We start from the raw sequence: 16,643 nt of genomic DNA, 5'->3' as shown, positions 1-16,643 counted from the left end.
ACACACAGCGATGTGTGGAGCTGCAGGAACGACAAACAACATCGTACCTGTGGTCGACCCGACATTATGAAAATGAACGACGCTACACAGATCACCATTTTTTGACGTTTTTGCGATTGTTTATCGGCGCATCTAGGATTTACACGTTGCGATGTCGTTATCGGCGCCGGTTGTGCATCACTAACGACGTGACCCCGACGATATTTTGGAAGCGATGTCGCAACGTGTAAAGCCCCCCTAAGACTCATAGATACGATCAATGAGCCGCAGAGCAATAAAATGCTAGTGGAACAGTTCTTGCAGGGGCTGGGGTCGGCGGAGGACCGCAAACCGCTGCAGCTGTGGGCCCTGGAGCATCCAGATATAGACTTTGCAGTTTTAAAGGACCGAGCCATAAAGGCTCTGCAGGCCCCTGAAGCCGGTGACCCTACATCATCATCCTGGCCGGCAGGCACCTCCAACTTGCTGGTGAAGCCCCATCTACTGGCTTTACCCGTGCCCGCAGCGCCAACAGAGTCCCCAGGAGTTCCCGGTGATTTGAATTCCCAAGTTCAGCAGCCGAGCAAAGACTTCGCCAGGATTCTCGAGGCCATGCAGCTACAATCAAAGCCCAAGCCGCCGGGGAAGATCCAGCTCGCCGACATCCCTGAAGATGTCCCCTGGATGCAGAAGTGAGGGCATGATGATTTGGTGTAGGGCAGCTGTAGGTACCCGAGGACAAGATTATCAGGCAGTGGTAGAGCCCTTGCCTTCAGAACACTGGCCCACAGTTTTGACAGCCAGAGGAGTGATTAATGTCCGGAATGGAAGAGTGCCTGTAAGAGTGATGAATTGCGGAGAGGAAGAGGTTAGGCTACCCATATATGCTACAATTGCCAAACTGTTCGCAATAGACACACATGTCATCCAAGCAGCAGCATCCACTAACCCTACACCCCAACCGGTCAGTGAAAACTCACCAAGCCAATCAGAAGAATGGTGTCAGGAACTACATGTAGGCACTGACTCCACGCCTTCACACCACAAGCAGGGGGTCTACAGGTTAGTGAAAGAATACGAGCAGGTCTTCAGCAAGCACCCGTTAGATTTTGGGAGGATCAAGGGGGTCCAACACCACATTCCCACGAGTACACATCCACCCATTCAAGAGAGGTATAGGCCAATACCACCCGCACATTACCAGTGCGCCAAAGACATGTTGAGGAACATGAAAGAGGCAGGGGTAATCTGTGATAGCTGTAGTCCCTGGGCAGCGCTGCTGGTTCTGGAAAAGAAGAAGGATGGTAGCATGAGGATGTGTGTGGATTATCGGAAGATCAATCAGATCACCCATAAGGACGCGTATCCACTCCCCCGTATTGAAGAATTACTAGCTGCATTGAGAACGGCAAACTACTTCTCTACCCTTGATCTCACTAGTGGCTACTGGCAAGTGTCTATTGCTGAGGAAGACCGTGAGAAAACCGCCTTCGCCACCCCGATGGGACTCTGTGAGTTCAACAGCATGCCCTTTGGGTTGTGCAATGCACCCAGGACCTTCCAGAGGCTGATGGAGTGCTGCTTGGGACACCGCAACTTCGAGACGGTACTGTTATACTTGGATGACGTCATCGTCTATTCAAAGACGTACGAAGATCACCTAGAACACCTAGCAGAAATATTCGAAGCACTCTCCAGGTATGGAATGAAGTTGAAGCCGTACAAGTGCCACTTGCTAAAGCCTAAGGTCCAATACCTTGGGCATATGGTGAGCGCAGAGGGTGTGGCCCTGGATCTGGAGAAGTTAACTGCCATCCAGAACTGGCCGAAACCTACTACCATCAAAGAGGTGCGACAGTTCCTGGGCCTGATGGGATATTATCGCCGCTTTGTCAAGGAATACACCAAAATGGCAGCTCCTATGCAGAACCTCCTAGTCGGGCAAACTCAGCATGGCAAGGCTTCTGGGTCCCCATTCACATGGAGTGAGGAGCAGGAAAAGTCCTTTCAACAGATGAAGTCAGCCCTGACTGGTGAAGAGATGATGCAGAGAAAACCTCGCATCACCTCTTGTGGGTGCTCAGGAGAAAAATAAGTCAAACAATGTGGGAACTCCGGCACACTCACTCTCACCCTTACACATACAGTAATTAGGAAGACGTGAAGTTGATGTCAAAATCCTTTTCTTTTTATTTTGTAGTGAAAAATGTGCAAAAAGTGCTGTACAATAGTCCGCCAATCACAACGTTTCGGCCAATATGGCCTTCTTCAGGTCGGACAGGCTGAATATAATATATACAGAAGAACAAAACAAAAATACAGGACATCCATCAGTACAGAATATGGAAATACATCAAGATATGACAAAAATCAACATTGGGGTAACAGATAGTCAAATGAGGGACAATGATATAGCATCGTGGGTACAATGGGTTAACAAACGCGTCAGCATAAGTGGTTTAAGGTAAAGTTGGAAAGAGACGTATTGGGGTTTATTACTAACCAAGACGAGTGTTCCCATGCATCCATAGTACTATACGTGCATATGTATATTGTGGACATTATGTGGCGTATATGGTAAAGAGGCTCACCTTAACAATGGAGGGACACAAAGTAGAGTAATATATACAGGACACTGTTACTTGACCTATGGTGTAATAGAATTGGTCATGTAATGGAATAATGGCGTCATGATGCTATGTTTTAAAAGACTATAATGTAAACGTACCAATGCTGGGGTGCTGTATGGATCAAACTATGCAAATTGGTCAATCTCGGAATGCACTAAAAGGTAGAGGATGGCACTAAGAAAAAATAATGGATATTTAGAACAGAGAAGATCAAGACTATGTGTGAATCGAAGTGCAATGGTTACCTGTTAAGAAAAGAAAGAACGCATCCATCCCAGGTATGGTACTTAATCAGTAATATGGTGGTGCATGGTTATGCACAAGGGTCTAATTGCATCGGAGCCAACACCTATAGTAGATGATACATATCCTGGTAAATGTGATCAGTAGGGGAACGAATGTCATAGGGGGTGACAAAATATGTAAGTTACCTCAGTGATCTATAGTATGTGGATAGGTCTCTGACGTAATAGGAGGCCTAAGATAGCCTGTGGAATGCGGTGGTTCCTGTACAAAGATAAGAAGAAGATAAAAAGAAAAAAAGGAAGAAAAGGAAAAAAAGAAAAGAAAGGGGGGGGAAAGAAGGTAGAGGAAAGAAAGGGGGGAAGAGAGAAAAGAGAGAGAAAGGGGAAGAAAGAAAGAATAAAGTGGAAAGAGAGGAAGAGAAAAGGAGGGAAGGGAGAGAGAGAGAGAGAAAGAAAAAAAAGAGAGAGAGAGAAAGAAAGAGAGAAAGAAAGAGAGAGAGAAAGAGAGAGAGAAAAAGAAAGAAAGAAAGAAAGAAAGAAAGAGAGAAAGAGAGAGAGAGGGAGAGATAGATAGATAGATAGAAAGGGAGAGATAGATAGATAGATAGAGAGAGAGAAAGAGAGATAGAGAGAGATAGATGGAGAGAGATAGATAGAGAGAGAGAGGGAAAGAGAGAAAGAGAGAGAGATATGTTCACATGTGAGATGGAATGGATACAAAATGTGAATAAACATAGAGAGTAAATAGACAGATGGTAATGGTATACCTGGAGTAATATGCAGGGGCCAAGGATAAGAAGCCACAAGATGATCACAAATGATCAGCAGTTTAGAAGAAGGTGGGTGCTGGTCTGGGTAGCTACCTGACTGTATAAGAAAAAGGGACAAAGAAAAGGATAATATAAGTAATAAAGAAAGGAAGAATACAGTAGAAAAGGGACCTGTACCTGAGACTCCACTGGTATTTGGTCTGGATAAGGATCCTTGGATAGTAGTGGTAGGAGTCCGGGTAGCTAATAGTATGGGAATAAGAGAGAGGAGGGGTCGCTAAGTAAGTATCTATGGTCTAGTGAATATGTCCCAATCGTCAGGATGAGCCACTTACCATGTGCCTGCGTGGTGTCGGGAGTGAACCGCACGTCCTATAGGTAATGAAACCTGTCTGTGAATGATCTATTTAACAAGGACGGTGTCGCGACGTCACTTCCGGTTTTGGGCTGTCAATCCACAATGGAGCCGGAAACATGTAACCGCGCATGCGCGGGGGGGAAAATTGCAAGAGCCAATTGTTGTAGGAGGTGGTTGCCTGGCAATGGGTGTCAAGCCACTGGGTGGAGCGTAAGGTGGGAGTGTTGGAACGCTCTTGTGCCTTTGAGGGCGTGTTTGCAGGGCACATAGTGATGCCGGCCGATGGTCCCAGATGGAAGTAGGGCATAAGTGCAGGGGCGAGTGAAAGGCTAGTGGTGGCCCAGGATCATGTATAAGGTGCCCCACCACAGAGATGATGTTAGTTCTGTAAGGAAGCAGAAAAAGGAAAAATTAGGGAACATGAAATGCAGTAGAGGGCACACATGACAACAAACCTAAGAATAACATTTATTGTAGATCCATTATTGTTGCTGTGGTGTATTATAAGCTGTGTGATGAATATCATGATAGTGCAACAATTAAGTGACATTGTCAGCATCATTACCAGATAAAGGGCTCTGAAAAGTCCTATGCAGGAGATGACATGCATATATACATAGAGAGAGAAAACATATTAGTACACTACATTAATAAATGACGGGTTAACGAGACCACAGGTATATACACACATCAAAAGCCCGATTCATATTTGCGATTCAAACCGTGGGGTTCAAGAGTCCCCAGGGTGTGAATCCATCGTGCCTCCCTTTCACGGAGTAGTTTAACCCTGTCCCCGCCCCTACGGTGAATGCCCACCTGGTCAATGACCTGGAATCTAAGTTGAGAAATCCTATGTCCTGCTGAAATAAAATGCGAAGGGATGGGTAACAAATCACGTCCGCATCTGATGTCGGACTTGTGTTTGTTTATGCGGTCTCGGACATGTTGGGTAGTCTCCCCAACATATCCGAGACCGCAAGGACACTTGATATAATAGACCACGTGGGAGCTGTCACAGGTAAAGAAATCTCTGATTTGGAAGGATTGACCTGTTCTGGGATGCGTGAAGGAGCTGCCCTTGGTGACGTTCGAGCACTGTGCACATCTGAGACAGGGAAAAGTACCAAATTGTGGATTATGTAGAAATCTTTGTCTGGGGACCTGGGTGGAAGAGCCTATATCGGCTCTGACAAGTTTGTCCCTAATGTTGGGTGACTTCTTATAGCAAAACAATGTGGATGCCTGAAATTCATTAATCTGTGGGTAAGCGAGGCCTAAAAGTGGCCAGTGTTTCAATACTATTTTCTTTACTAATGGAGAAAAAGGATGGAAGGTATTCACCAGAGGAATACGATTGGAGTGTATTGATGGATCAGATGGACGAGATACCGTATTGTTGGCTATATTGGCAGGATATCCTCGTTGTATGAATTTATTGCCCATTTCCCTATGTCTTGCTATGCGGACCTCACTACAACTTACTATACGGTCAACCCTAGTGTGTTGGCTAATCGGTAGGGAGTTTTTGGTGTGTTTGGGATGACTACTTGCGAAATGGAGAAGGCTATTCCTGTCTGTTGGTTTTGTGTAAAGGTCAGTTGAAATAGTGCCATCACTGTTTTTGATGATCATGCAGTCCAAAAAATTAATCTTATTGATACTATGGTGGATGGTAAACGTTAAGCCTGGTAGAAATGTATTGATCTCACTAAAAAATGTCATCAAGGTCTCAAGGGGGCCGTCCCAAATCACAAAGATGTCGTCGATATATCGACGCCATAGTAGAGCATGACGTATGATTAGGGGATGGGAGTGTATATATTTGTCTTCGAAGGATGCCATAAAGATGTTTGCGTAGGGGGGCGCGACATTAGAGCCCATCGCGGTCCCCCTACGCTGCATATAGAACTGGTCCTGGAATAGGAAAAAGTTTTTTTCAAGGATAATCTTAAGGAGATCTATGCAAAATTCCTTATTATCGGCTGGTAAGGTGGTAAATTGATCCAGGAACCAGTGTACGGCCTGTAGGCCATCATGATGATTAATACTGGTATATAACGAATTAACATCCAATGTGACAAATAAAGATGTGGTCGGGACTTGGTATAAATCATTGAGTATCTCTAAAAAGTGAGATGTGTCTTTGAGGTAAGACGGTGTTAGAGGGACAAATGGTGATAGAATTTTTTCAATAGTTTTGGCCAGAGGTGAGAGAACTGAATCAGTGGAAGCCACTATGGGTCTACCAGGGGGCTGAGTCAAATGTTTATGGATTTTTGGTAGAGTATAAAAGACAGGGGTGATGGGATGCGGGTAATTCAGAAAATCTCTCAGTTTTTGATCTATTGTGCCACGTTCAAAGTATTGTTGGGCCATAGATCTGACCAGGGAGGCGATATCCGTAGTGGGATTATGGGGGACTGGTTCGTAGGTTGATCTATGAGATAGTTGCCCCATAATTTCAGAGATATAGTACTCTCGGTCTAGAATGACTATAGCACCACCCTTGTCAGCTGGTTTGATTATAATTGTCTGGTTCTCTTTGAGACTTTGTAGGGCTCTTGACTCCTCAATGGATAGGTTATTTTTGATGTTGAATTCACCCGTGTGAATCCGTTTATTTAGTGCCTCAATGTCATGTGAAACTAATGAGATGAAGGTTTCAACTGGATGATAGGTCCTAGGAGGCATGTAAGGGCTATTTGTTTTGAGTTGTAAAACTTTAGGTGAGAAACAGAGAGATGAGATCGGTGGATCATCACTTAATGGGTTTATGTGATTGGTGTTACTGAAATGTGTTTTCAGCCGCACCGATCTGTAGAACCTGTCTAGTTCTTGTTGAACGGTAAAGGAGTCATACTGTGGGGTGGGACTACACGATAGGCCCTTCTGCAGGACTGAGTGTTCAGAGGGAGACAGACTATACGAGGAAATATTATAAACTAGATTCTCATTACCTGTGACCTCGTCCACACCCTGTTCTCCCGATAGTGGTGATCTCCGCCTCTGCCCCCTCCTCGTCTTTTTGTGGGAGGACGGCGTTGTCCTAAAAAATTGGTTTGGCGTTGTGGTCGGGAGTCCACATCTGAACTTCCGGAAGAGGAGTAGTCTGTGAACCTTGGGATGCGTCGTGAGAAGGAGGAGGATTCCCCTGAGCGCCATCTGTAGACAGTTCCCTGGGCGTAGTCCTCCTGGTCTCGTAAGAATTTGTTGCGTTTTTTCGCCTCCAAGGTCCTCCTGAAGTCCGAGATGTATTCTTCTGTACTCTTTTTAAGTTTCTCAAGGTCTGTTGTGGATAAGACTTGTTTTAGTTGGGCTTCAGTTCTTTGAATATTGTCAGATAGTTGGTTAACCTCCTTTTGTAGAAAATCAATCGTAAGAGTTATGATGTCCATAGAACATTTATTCAGGATGGCCTCAAATTTGTCACAAAAATCGTTATTGTCGGAAAAAATTGTAGGTCTGAGTGACACACGTAAACCCCTTGGAATTCTCTTAGTCCTGTGATATTCAGCAAGGGTTACTAGATGAAGATCCAAGGAGGCGTGTCTCTGCAATACTCTCTCGAAATCCCTCTTTCTAATATCTTCTGATGGTATATTGAGGAAAGTACTTGACGTGGTCACCTTTGAGACTATATCATTTGTCTTTGCTTCGTTGTAAGAAAATGTTGAAAAATTTGTTTGCGACATGGGCAAACCCAAAAAGATGGTGTCTCGTAAGGGGATGAGGGAGCTAGGTCAAAAATCATGTACTGATGCAGAGAAAACCTCGCATCACCTCTTGTGGGTGCTCAGGAGAAAAATAAGTCAAACAATGTGGGAACTCCGGCACACTCACTCTCACCCTTACACATACAGTAATTAGGAAGACGTGAAGTTGATGTCAAAATCCTTTTCTTTTTATTTTGTAGTGAAAAATGTGCAAAAAGTGCTGTACAATAGTCCGCCAATCACAACGTTTCGGCCAATATGGCCTTCTTCAGGTCGGACAGGCTGAATATAATATATACAGAAGAACAAAACAAAAATACAGGACATCCATCAGTACAGAATATGGAAATACATCAAGATATGACAAAAATCAACATTGGGGTAACAGATAGTCAAATGAGGGACAATGATATAGCATCGTGGGTACAATGGGTTAACAAACGCGTCAGCATAAGTGGTTTAAGGTAAAGTTGGAAAGAGACGTATTGGGGTTTATTACTAACCAAGACGAGTGTTCCCATGCATCCATAGTACTATACGTGCATATGTATATTGTGGACATTATGTGGCGTATATGGTAAAGAGGCTCACCTTAACAATGGAGGGACACAAAGTAGAGTAATATATACAGGACACTGTTACTTGACCTATGGTGTAATAGAATTGGTCATGTAATGGAATAATGGCGTCATGATGCTATGTTTTAAAAGACTATAATGTAAACGTACCAATGCTGGGGTGCTGTATGGATCAAACTATGCAAATTGGTCAATCTCGGAATGCACTAAAAGGTAGAGGATGGCACTAAGAAAAAATAATGGATATTTAGAACAGAGAAGATCAAGACTATGTGTGAATCGAAGTGCAATGGTTACCTGTTAAGAAAAGAAAGAACGCATCCATCCCAGGTATGGTACTTAATCAGTAATATGGTGGTGCATGGTTATGCACAAGGGTCTAATTGCATCGGAGCCAACACCTATAGTAGATGATACATATCCTGGTAAATGTGATCAGTAGGGGAACGAATGTCATAGGGGGTGACAAAATATGTAAGTTACCTCAGTGATCTATAGTATGTGGATAGGTCTCTGACGTAATAGGAGGCCTAAGATAGCCTGTGGAATGCGGTGGTTCCTGTACAAAGATAAGAAGAAGATAAAAAGAAAAAAAGGAAGAAAAGGAAAAAAAGAAAAGAAAGGGGGGGGGAAAGAAGGTAGAGGAAAGAAAGGGGGGAAGAGAGAAAAGAGAGAGAAAGGGGAAGAAAGAAAGAATAAAGTGGAAAGAGAGGAAGAGAAAAGGAGGGAAGGGAGAGAGAGAGAGAGAGAAAGAAAAAAAAGAGAGAGAGAGAAAGAAAGAGAGAAAGAAAGAGAGAGAGAAAGAGAGAGAGAAAAAGAAAGAAAGAAAGAAAGAAAGAAAGAAAGAAAGAAAGAAAGAGAGAAAGAGAGAGAGAGGGAGAGATAGATAGATAGATAGAAAGGGAGAGATAGATAGATAGATAGATAGAAAGGGAGAGAGAGAGAGAAAGAGAGATAGAGAGAGAGATGGAGAGAGATAGATAGAGAGAGAGAGGGAAAGAGAGAAAGAAAGAAAGAGAGAGAGAAAGAGAGAGAGAAAGAGAGAGAGAAAGAGAGAGAAAGAGAGAGAGAAAGAGAGAAAAAGAGAGAGAGAAAGAGAGAAAGAAAAAAGGAAGAGAGAGAGAGAAAGAGAGAGAAAAAAAGAAAGAAAGAAAGAAAGAGAGAAAGAGAGAGAGGGAGAGATAGATAGATAGATAGATAGATAGATAGATAGAAAGGGAGAGATAGATAGATAGATAGATAGAAAGGGAGAGAGAGAGAGAGAAAGAGAGATAGAGAGAGATAGATGGAGAGAGATAGATAGAGAGAGAGAGGGAAAGAGAGAAAGAGAGAGAGATATGTTCACATGTGAGATGGAATGGATACAAAATGTGAATAAACATAGAGAGTAAATAGACAGATGGTAATGGTATACCTGGAGTAATATGCAGGGGCCAAGGATAAGAAGCCACAAGATGATCACAAATGATCAGCAGTTTAGAAGAAGGTGGGTGCTGGTCTGGGTAGCTACCTGACTGTATAAGAAAAAGGGACAAAGAAAAGGATAATATAAGTAATAAAGAACGGAAGAATACAGTAGAAAAGGGACCTGTACCTGAGACTCCACTGGTATTTGGTCTGGATAAGGATCCTTGGATAGTAGTGGTAGGAGTCCGGGTAGCTAATAGTATGGGAATAAGAGAGAGGAGGGGTCGCTAAGTAAGTATCTATGGTCTAGTGAATATGTCCCAATCGTCAGGATGAGCCACTTACCATGTGCCTGCGTGGTGTCGGGAGTGAACCGCACGTCCTATAGGTAATGAAACCTGTCTGTGAATGATCTATTTAACAAGGACGGTGTCGCGACGTCACTTCCGGTTTTGGGCTGTCAATCCACAATGGAGCCGGAAACGTGTAACCGCGCATGCGCGGGGGGGAAAATTGCAAGAGCCAGTTGTTGTGGGAGGTGGTTGCCTGGCAATGGGTGTCAAGCCACTGGGTGGAGCGTAAGGTGGGAGTGTTGGAACGCTCTTGTGCCTATGAGGGCGTGTTTGCAGGGCACATAGTGATGCCGGCCGATGGTCCCAGATGGAAGTAGGGCATAAGTACAGGGGCGAGTGAAAGGCTAGTGGTGGCCCAGGATCATGTATAAGGTGCCCCACCACAGAGATGATGTTAGTTCTGTAAGGAAGCAGAAAAAGGAAAAATTAGGGAACATGAAATGCAGTAGAGGGCACACATGACAACAAACCTAAGAATAACATTTATTGTAGATCCATTATTGTTGCTGTGGTGTATTATAAGCTGTGTGATGAATATCATGATAGTGCAACAATTAAGTGACATTGTCAGCATCATTACCAGATAAAGGGCTCTGAAAAGTCCTATGCAGGAGATGACATGCATATATACATAGAGAGAGAAAACATATTAGTACACTACATTAATAAATGACGGGTTAACGAGACCACAGGTATATACACACATCAAAAGCCCGATTCATATTTGCGATTCAAACCGTGGGGTTCAAGAGTCCCCAGGGTGTGAATCCATCGTGCCTCCCTTTCACGGAGTAGTTTAACCCTGTCCCCGCCCCTACGGTGAATGCCCACCTGGTCAATGACCTGGAATCTAAGTTGAGAAATCCTATGTCCTGCTGAAATAAAATGCGAAGGGATGGGTAACAAATCACGTCCGCATCTGATGTCGGACTTGTGTTTGTTTATGCGGTCTCGGACATGTTGGGTAGTCTCCCCAACATATCCGAGACCGCAAGGACACTTGATATAATAGACCACGTGGGAGCTGTCACAGGTAAAGAAATCTCTGATTTGGAAGGATTGACCTGTTCTGGGATGCGTGAAGGAGCTGCCCTTGGTGACGTTCGAGCACTGTGCACATCTGAGACAGGGAAAAGTACCAAATTGTGGATTATGTAGAAATCTTTGTCTGGGGACCTGGGTGGAAGAGCCTATATCGGCTCTGACAAGTTTGTCCCTAATGTTGGGTGACTTCTTATAGCAAAACAATGGGGATGCCTGAAATTCATTAATCTGTGGGTAAGCGAGGCCTAAAAGTGGCCAGTGTTTCAATACTATTTTCTTCACTAATGGAGAAAAAGGATGGAAGGTATTCACCAGAGGAATACGATTGGAGTGTATTGATGGATCAGATGGACGAGATACCGTATTGTTGGCTATATTGGCAGGATATCCTCGTTGTATGAATTTATTGCCCATTTCCCTATGTCTTGCTATGCGGACCTCACTACAACTTACTATACGGTCAACCCTAGTGTGTTGGCTAATCGGTAGGGAGTTTTTGGTGTGTTTGGGATGACTACTTGCGAAATGGAGAAGGCTATTCCTGTCTGTTGGTTTTGTGTAAAGGTCAGTTGAAATAGTGCCATCACTGTTTTTGATGATCATGCAGTCCAAAAAATTAATCTTATTGATACTATGGTGGATGGTAAACGTTAAGCCTGGTAGAAATGTATTGATCTCACTAAAAAATGTCATCAAGGTCTCAAGGGGGCCGTCCCAAATCACAAAGATGTCGTCGATATATCGACGCCATAGTAGAGCATGACGTATGATTAGGGGATGGGAGTGTATATATTTGTCTTCGAAGGATGCCATAAAGATGTTTGCGTAGGGGGGCGCGACATTAGAGCCCATCGCGGTCCCCCTACGCTGCATATAGAACTGGTCCTGGAATAGGAAAAAGTTTTTTTCAAGGATAATCTTAAGGAGATCTATGCAAAATTCCTTATTATCGGCTGGTAAGGTGGTAAATTGATCCAGGAACCAGTGTACGGCCTGTAGGCCATCATGATGATTAATACTGGTATATAACGAATTAACATCCAATGTGACAAATAAAGATGTGGTCGGGACTTGGTATAAGGGTATGTGCGCACGTTGCTTTTTACCTGCTTTTTACCTGCTTTTTTGCTGCTTTTTCTTCTGCGCTGTTTAATGCCAAAATGGATGTGTTCTTCTATTCAAGCAAAGTCTATGGGAATTTGGGTTTCTTGTTCACACTATGTTGTTCAAAATGCTGCCTTTTTGAGGCAGAACTTTGGTCAAAAACTCAGCTTTTCAAAAAAGCAACATGTCAATTGTTTTTGCCATTTGGGTTTTGCACTGCAAAGCTGAGTTTTTGACCAAAGTTCTGCCACAAAAAGGCAGCATTTTGAACAACATAGTGTGAACAAGAAACCCAAATTCCCATAGACTTTGCTTGAATAGAAGAACACATCCATTTTGGCATTAAACAGCGCAGAAGAAAAAGCAGCAAAAAAGCAGGTAAAAAGCAACGTGCGCACATACCCTTAATCATTGAGTATCTCTAAAAAGTCAGATGTGTCTTTGAGGTAAGACGGTGTTAGAGGGACAAATGGTGATAGAATTTTTTCTTCTCTGACTGGTGAAGAGATCCTGGCATACCCTGAATACAGTGTCCCGTTCATACTGTATACAGACACCAGCAACGTGGGATTGGGGGCCGTCTTGTCCCAAATGCAGAATGGAAAGGAGAAGGTGATAGCTTATGCAAGCAGGAAGCTCCGCCCGACAAAAAGGAACCCAGAGAATTACAGTTCGTTTAAGTTGGAGTTCCTGGCACTTGCCTGGGCTGTGACGGAGAGGTTTAAGCATTATCTGGCTTCTGAAAATTTCACTGCATATACGGACAACAATCCCTTAACTCACTTGGATACAGCGAAGCTTGGTGCCCTGGAGCAACGCTGGGTAGCCCGGCTGGTGAACTATGACTTCACCATAAAATACAGAGCCGGTCGGAAGAACACCAATGCTGATGCATTGTCTAGGATGCCACACCTGCCATATGGTGGAGTTGACGAAGATGAGCTGGAAGAGATTGAGTTGCCTGCATTCCATCAACCTGACAGGTCGGAAAATATCAAGCACTACAGCCATCAACAGGAGGCAACGTTCAACCCGTTACCCCATCACGGCTGGCGAGAAACACAAGATAAAGATCTTGCCGTCAGTCTTGGTCAAGACGCTGATTTCGCAGGATGGTTCCAGATTAGAACCCACTGCCCCGGCAGAAGACCGAAGGTTGTGGAAAGAGAGGGGCCGGTTGTACCTACAGCGAGGCAGGTTGTGCCGAGGACTGATCAACCCCAAGACGCACGAGAGGATCTGTCAGATAATCATACCTCAAGCATATGTACCAGTGGTCTTGGCAGCCTATCATGATGGAGCTGGACACTTCAGCTGGAAGAAGTTGGAAATGCTGTTGAGGGAGCGCTTCTATTGAGCTGGAATGAGGGAATCCATCGAAGCATGGTGTCAGGATTGTTGTCCCTGTGTGTTAAGGAGAAAAGATGGTACCAGCCAGAAGGCCCCGTTGCAGCCGATCATCACCAATCAGCCGTTGGAACTCGTTGTTCTAGATCATGTCAAGCTGACGCCAAGCCGGAGCGGGTACACATATGCCCTCACCATAGTGGACCACTACTCAAGGTTCATGGTCGTGGTACCTGTTAAGGATCTAACAGCCCGTACTGCGGCCTGGGTTTTCCAGGCACACTTCTGCAGACCACATGGATATCCCGAGAAGGTCCTTACGGATCAAGGCCCTGCATTTGAAGCGGAGATCTTCAAGGAGTTCTGTAGTCTGTATGGATGCAGGAAGATACGCACTACACCTTACCATGCCCAAACTAATGGGATGTGTGAGAAGATGAACCATCTAGTTCTTAACCTGCTCAAGACCCTACCCCTTGAAGAGTGGAATCAGTGGCCTGTGAGAAGTTGCCCAATCTGGTAGATATGTACAACCACATTCCAGTCAGTTCTACTAAGTGTACGCCTGCCTACCTCATGAGGGTGAGGCCCGGGAGGTTAACAGTGGATCTGGACATGGATGTTGAAGTGCCTGAAACCATCTACCCGACTACAGATTGGAACTCCAAACGTCAGATGCAGTATCGGCAGATTCAAAAATACGTGGAAGAGAATCTGAACCAAAGCCGGAAAAGGCAAGAGCAGCATTTCAACAAACAGGCAAAAGCTGCCCCCTTTGTACCAGGAGACGTGGTACTGAAAAGGAAGAGAAGACTGCATAAATTGGATGACCAGTGGGAGAAAGTTCCCTATGTCATACAATCCTCTGACCCCGGGAATCAAAAGACTTATCTTGTTAGCCGAGACCAAGGGAAAACTACAGCTACGGTCTCAAGAGACCACCTGAAAAGGTGCCCGGAACCCTTGAAGGTCATGGAAGAAGAGACCACTCCAGTTCCGGGTGTGGAAAGAAGGAGATACGTGATCCACACTGTCCTAGTGACTTTCCAGCAGATTGGCCTATGCAAAATGGGGCCGTGATCGTTCCCGTGTTAACATTCCCACAACCCGTGGAAGAACCAGAACCAGAGAGGCCTGCTGACCCTGCACCTAGACATACACCTCGGGTGGCACCTATACCTATGCCCCGCATTTGGCGGTCTTTGCCCACCTTACCTAATGCAAGGAGTGAGGAACCCGTAACTAGTCTACCCTCACTGAGCCTGGGAGAGAACTTAGGGTTGTAACGTCCTGGAGGTGGATTCACGGGACCGTGCACCGGACTCCCCCAGAGAGGCAACCCGGAGCTAACCCCTATACAGGGACTGTCCGATCACCCCACCAGAGGGTCTAGATGCACGGTAACCGGAACACTAGGGGTACGTAGTACGGGTCCTTCAGAGGTCTGCACAGGAGATGACTATTAGTCCAAAGGGAACCGGAGGCAGGACGAATGACTGGAACCGGGTTCAGGTGCTGAGTAGTAAAAGCAGATGGGGTCTGGATCTAGCGAGACGTGCAGGCTGAAGTATCCAGGTGAAATCCAGGATCGGTGATGGGTCCAGGCTGATGGAAGATGGCGGGATCCTCAGCAGACAGTCACCGGAGCAACTCCTGGGAAATCAGCAATCTGGACAAGGTCAGGGCGGCAGACGGGCTCTGCGGAAGAGACAGTGTTAGGCTGGTTTCACACTACGTCTTTTTAACATCCGTTGAAAACGTTATTTTAGCGGAAGTACGGATCCAGTGCAAATGCGTTTTCATTTCAATGCATTTGCAATGGACTCGCGTTAACATCCGTTCACCTGCGTTTGCGTGCGTTATAGTGAGGATCCAGTGACTTGCAGTTTTTTAACATGTTTCAAAAACGCTACTTGTAGCGTTTTTGAGCTGCGTCCAAATACTGCAAATTGCTGGATCCTGACTAAACAGCACGCAAACGCAGGTGAACGCTGGCATGCTGATAGACAGGATCCTGCTTTTGTACTGAGCATGCCCAGAAAGTACTGAGCATGCCCAGAACCAGTCTCGCGTGATCTGTCTGTCTCTCCTCCTCCCTCCCTCACCCTCTCTCTCTATCTCTGTCTTTACCCCTTCCTCCCCTCCCTCTCTCTCCCACCTGAGAGCTGCGGACACTCGTAACCAAGGTAAATATCGCGTAACCACTTATCTTAGTTACCCGATGTTTACGTTGGTTACGTGTGCAGGCAGCCCTGCTCCTAGAAGCTGCAGACACTCGTAACCAAGATAAATATCGGGTATCCAAGGCCGATGTTTACCTTGGTTACCAGCGTCTGCAGCTGTCAGAAGCCGGCTCCCAGTCTAGTTCCCCTCACTCCCGATCACATGACTCCAATGCCCGCCCCTAAACATTGCAGTGCAGGATCCTGCAAAATAACAGATGCGTTTGCATACGTTATTTGCTGTAAAAGCAGGATCCGTATTTCCGCTAAAATAACGTTTTCAACGGATGTTAAAAAGACGTAGTGTGAAACCAGCCTTAGTCTGGAGACAAGGCACAGAGGGACCTGAACACTTAGCTATGGGAACACGTTGAACAGGCACCGCCCACATGAAAAAGGAAGTCTTATATATCCTGTACTTGAAATCACCCATATCCTGTTCCCGGGACGCTGGCCCTTTAGAAGACGTGAGTGAGCGCGCGCGCCCTAATGCGCATGCGCGAGGCCCGAGTGCTGGAGACCAGTGCAGGAAGCAGAGAGGAAGGTGAAGGAGATGCAGTGGAGCCAGGCAGAGAGTCCTGGGTCACAGCGGGACGCCGTAGCCGGCGGACGGGAGCCACGGAGGACGCACAGGAGGGGGAGTGAGAGGGACAGCCGCAGGCAGAAGGACCGGGGACCGGAGCGGTGAGTGTCAGGCGGTGCCGGGATCCAGGGAGCATGACAAGGGTTAAGGAGGTCCACACGCCCTAACCTAGGTCAGCCACCACTCAGATACAGGGAATGAGTGAAGCCTGTATGCCTATATAAATAGTAATGTATAAGCAAATACAAATGTCAATTAACTGCATACTTCACCTGATTTACAGTTATGTTGAAAAATGTTTACCCCCAGT

At 45.4% G+C, this 16,643-nt stretch overlaps 1 protein-coding gene across 1 annotated transcript in view; it reads left to right on the top strand.

Moving 5' to 3' along the window:
• The window catches only part of LOC142304134 (uncharacterized), a 189,807-nt gene that overhangs the window by 67,487 nt on the left and 105,677 nt on the right, over positions 1-16,643 (top strand). The gene's annotated exons all lie outside the window — the stretch shown is intronic.

Source organism: Anomaloglossus baeobatrachus, chromosome 4 (assembly GCF_048569485.1).
Source record: "Anomaloglossus baeobatrachus isolate aAnoBae1 chromosome 4, aAnoBae1.hap1, whole genome shotgun sequence".
Lineage (NCBI taxonomy): Eukaryota > Metazoa > Chordata > Amphibia > Anura > Aromobatidae > Anomaloglossus > Anomaloglossus baeobatrachus.
This window is presented reverse-complemented; position numbering and strand designations above follow the sequence as displayed.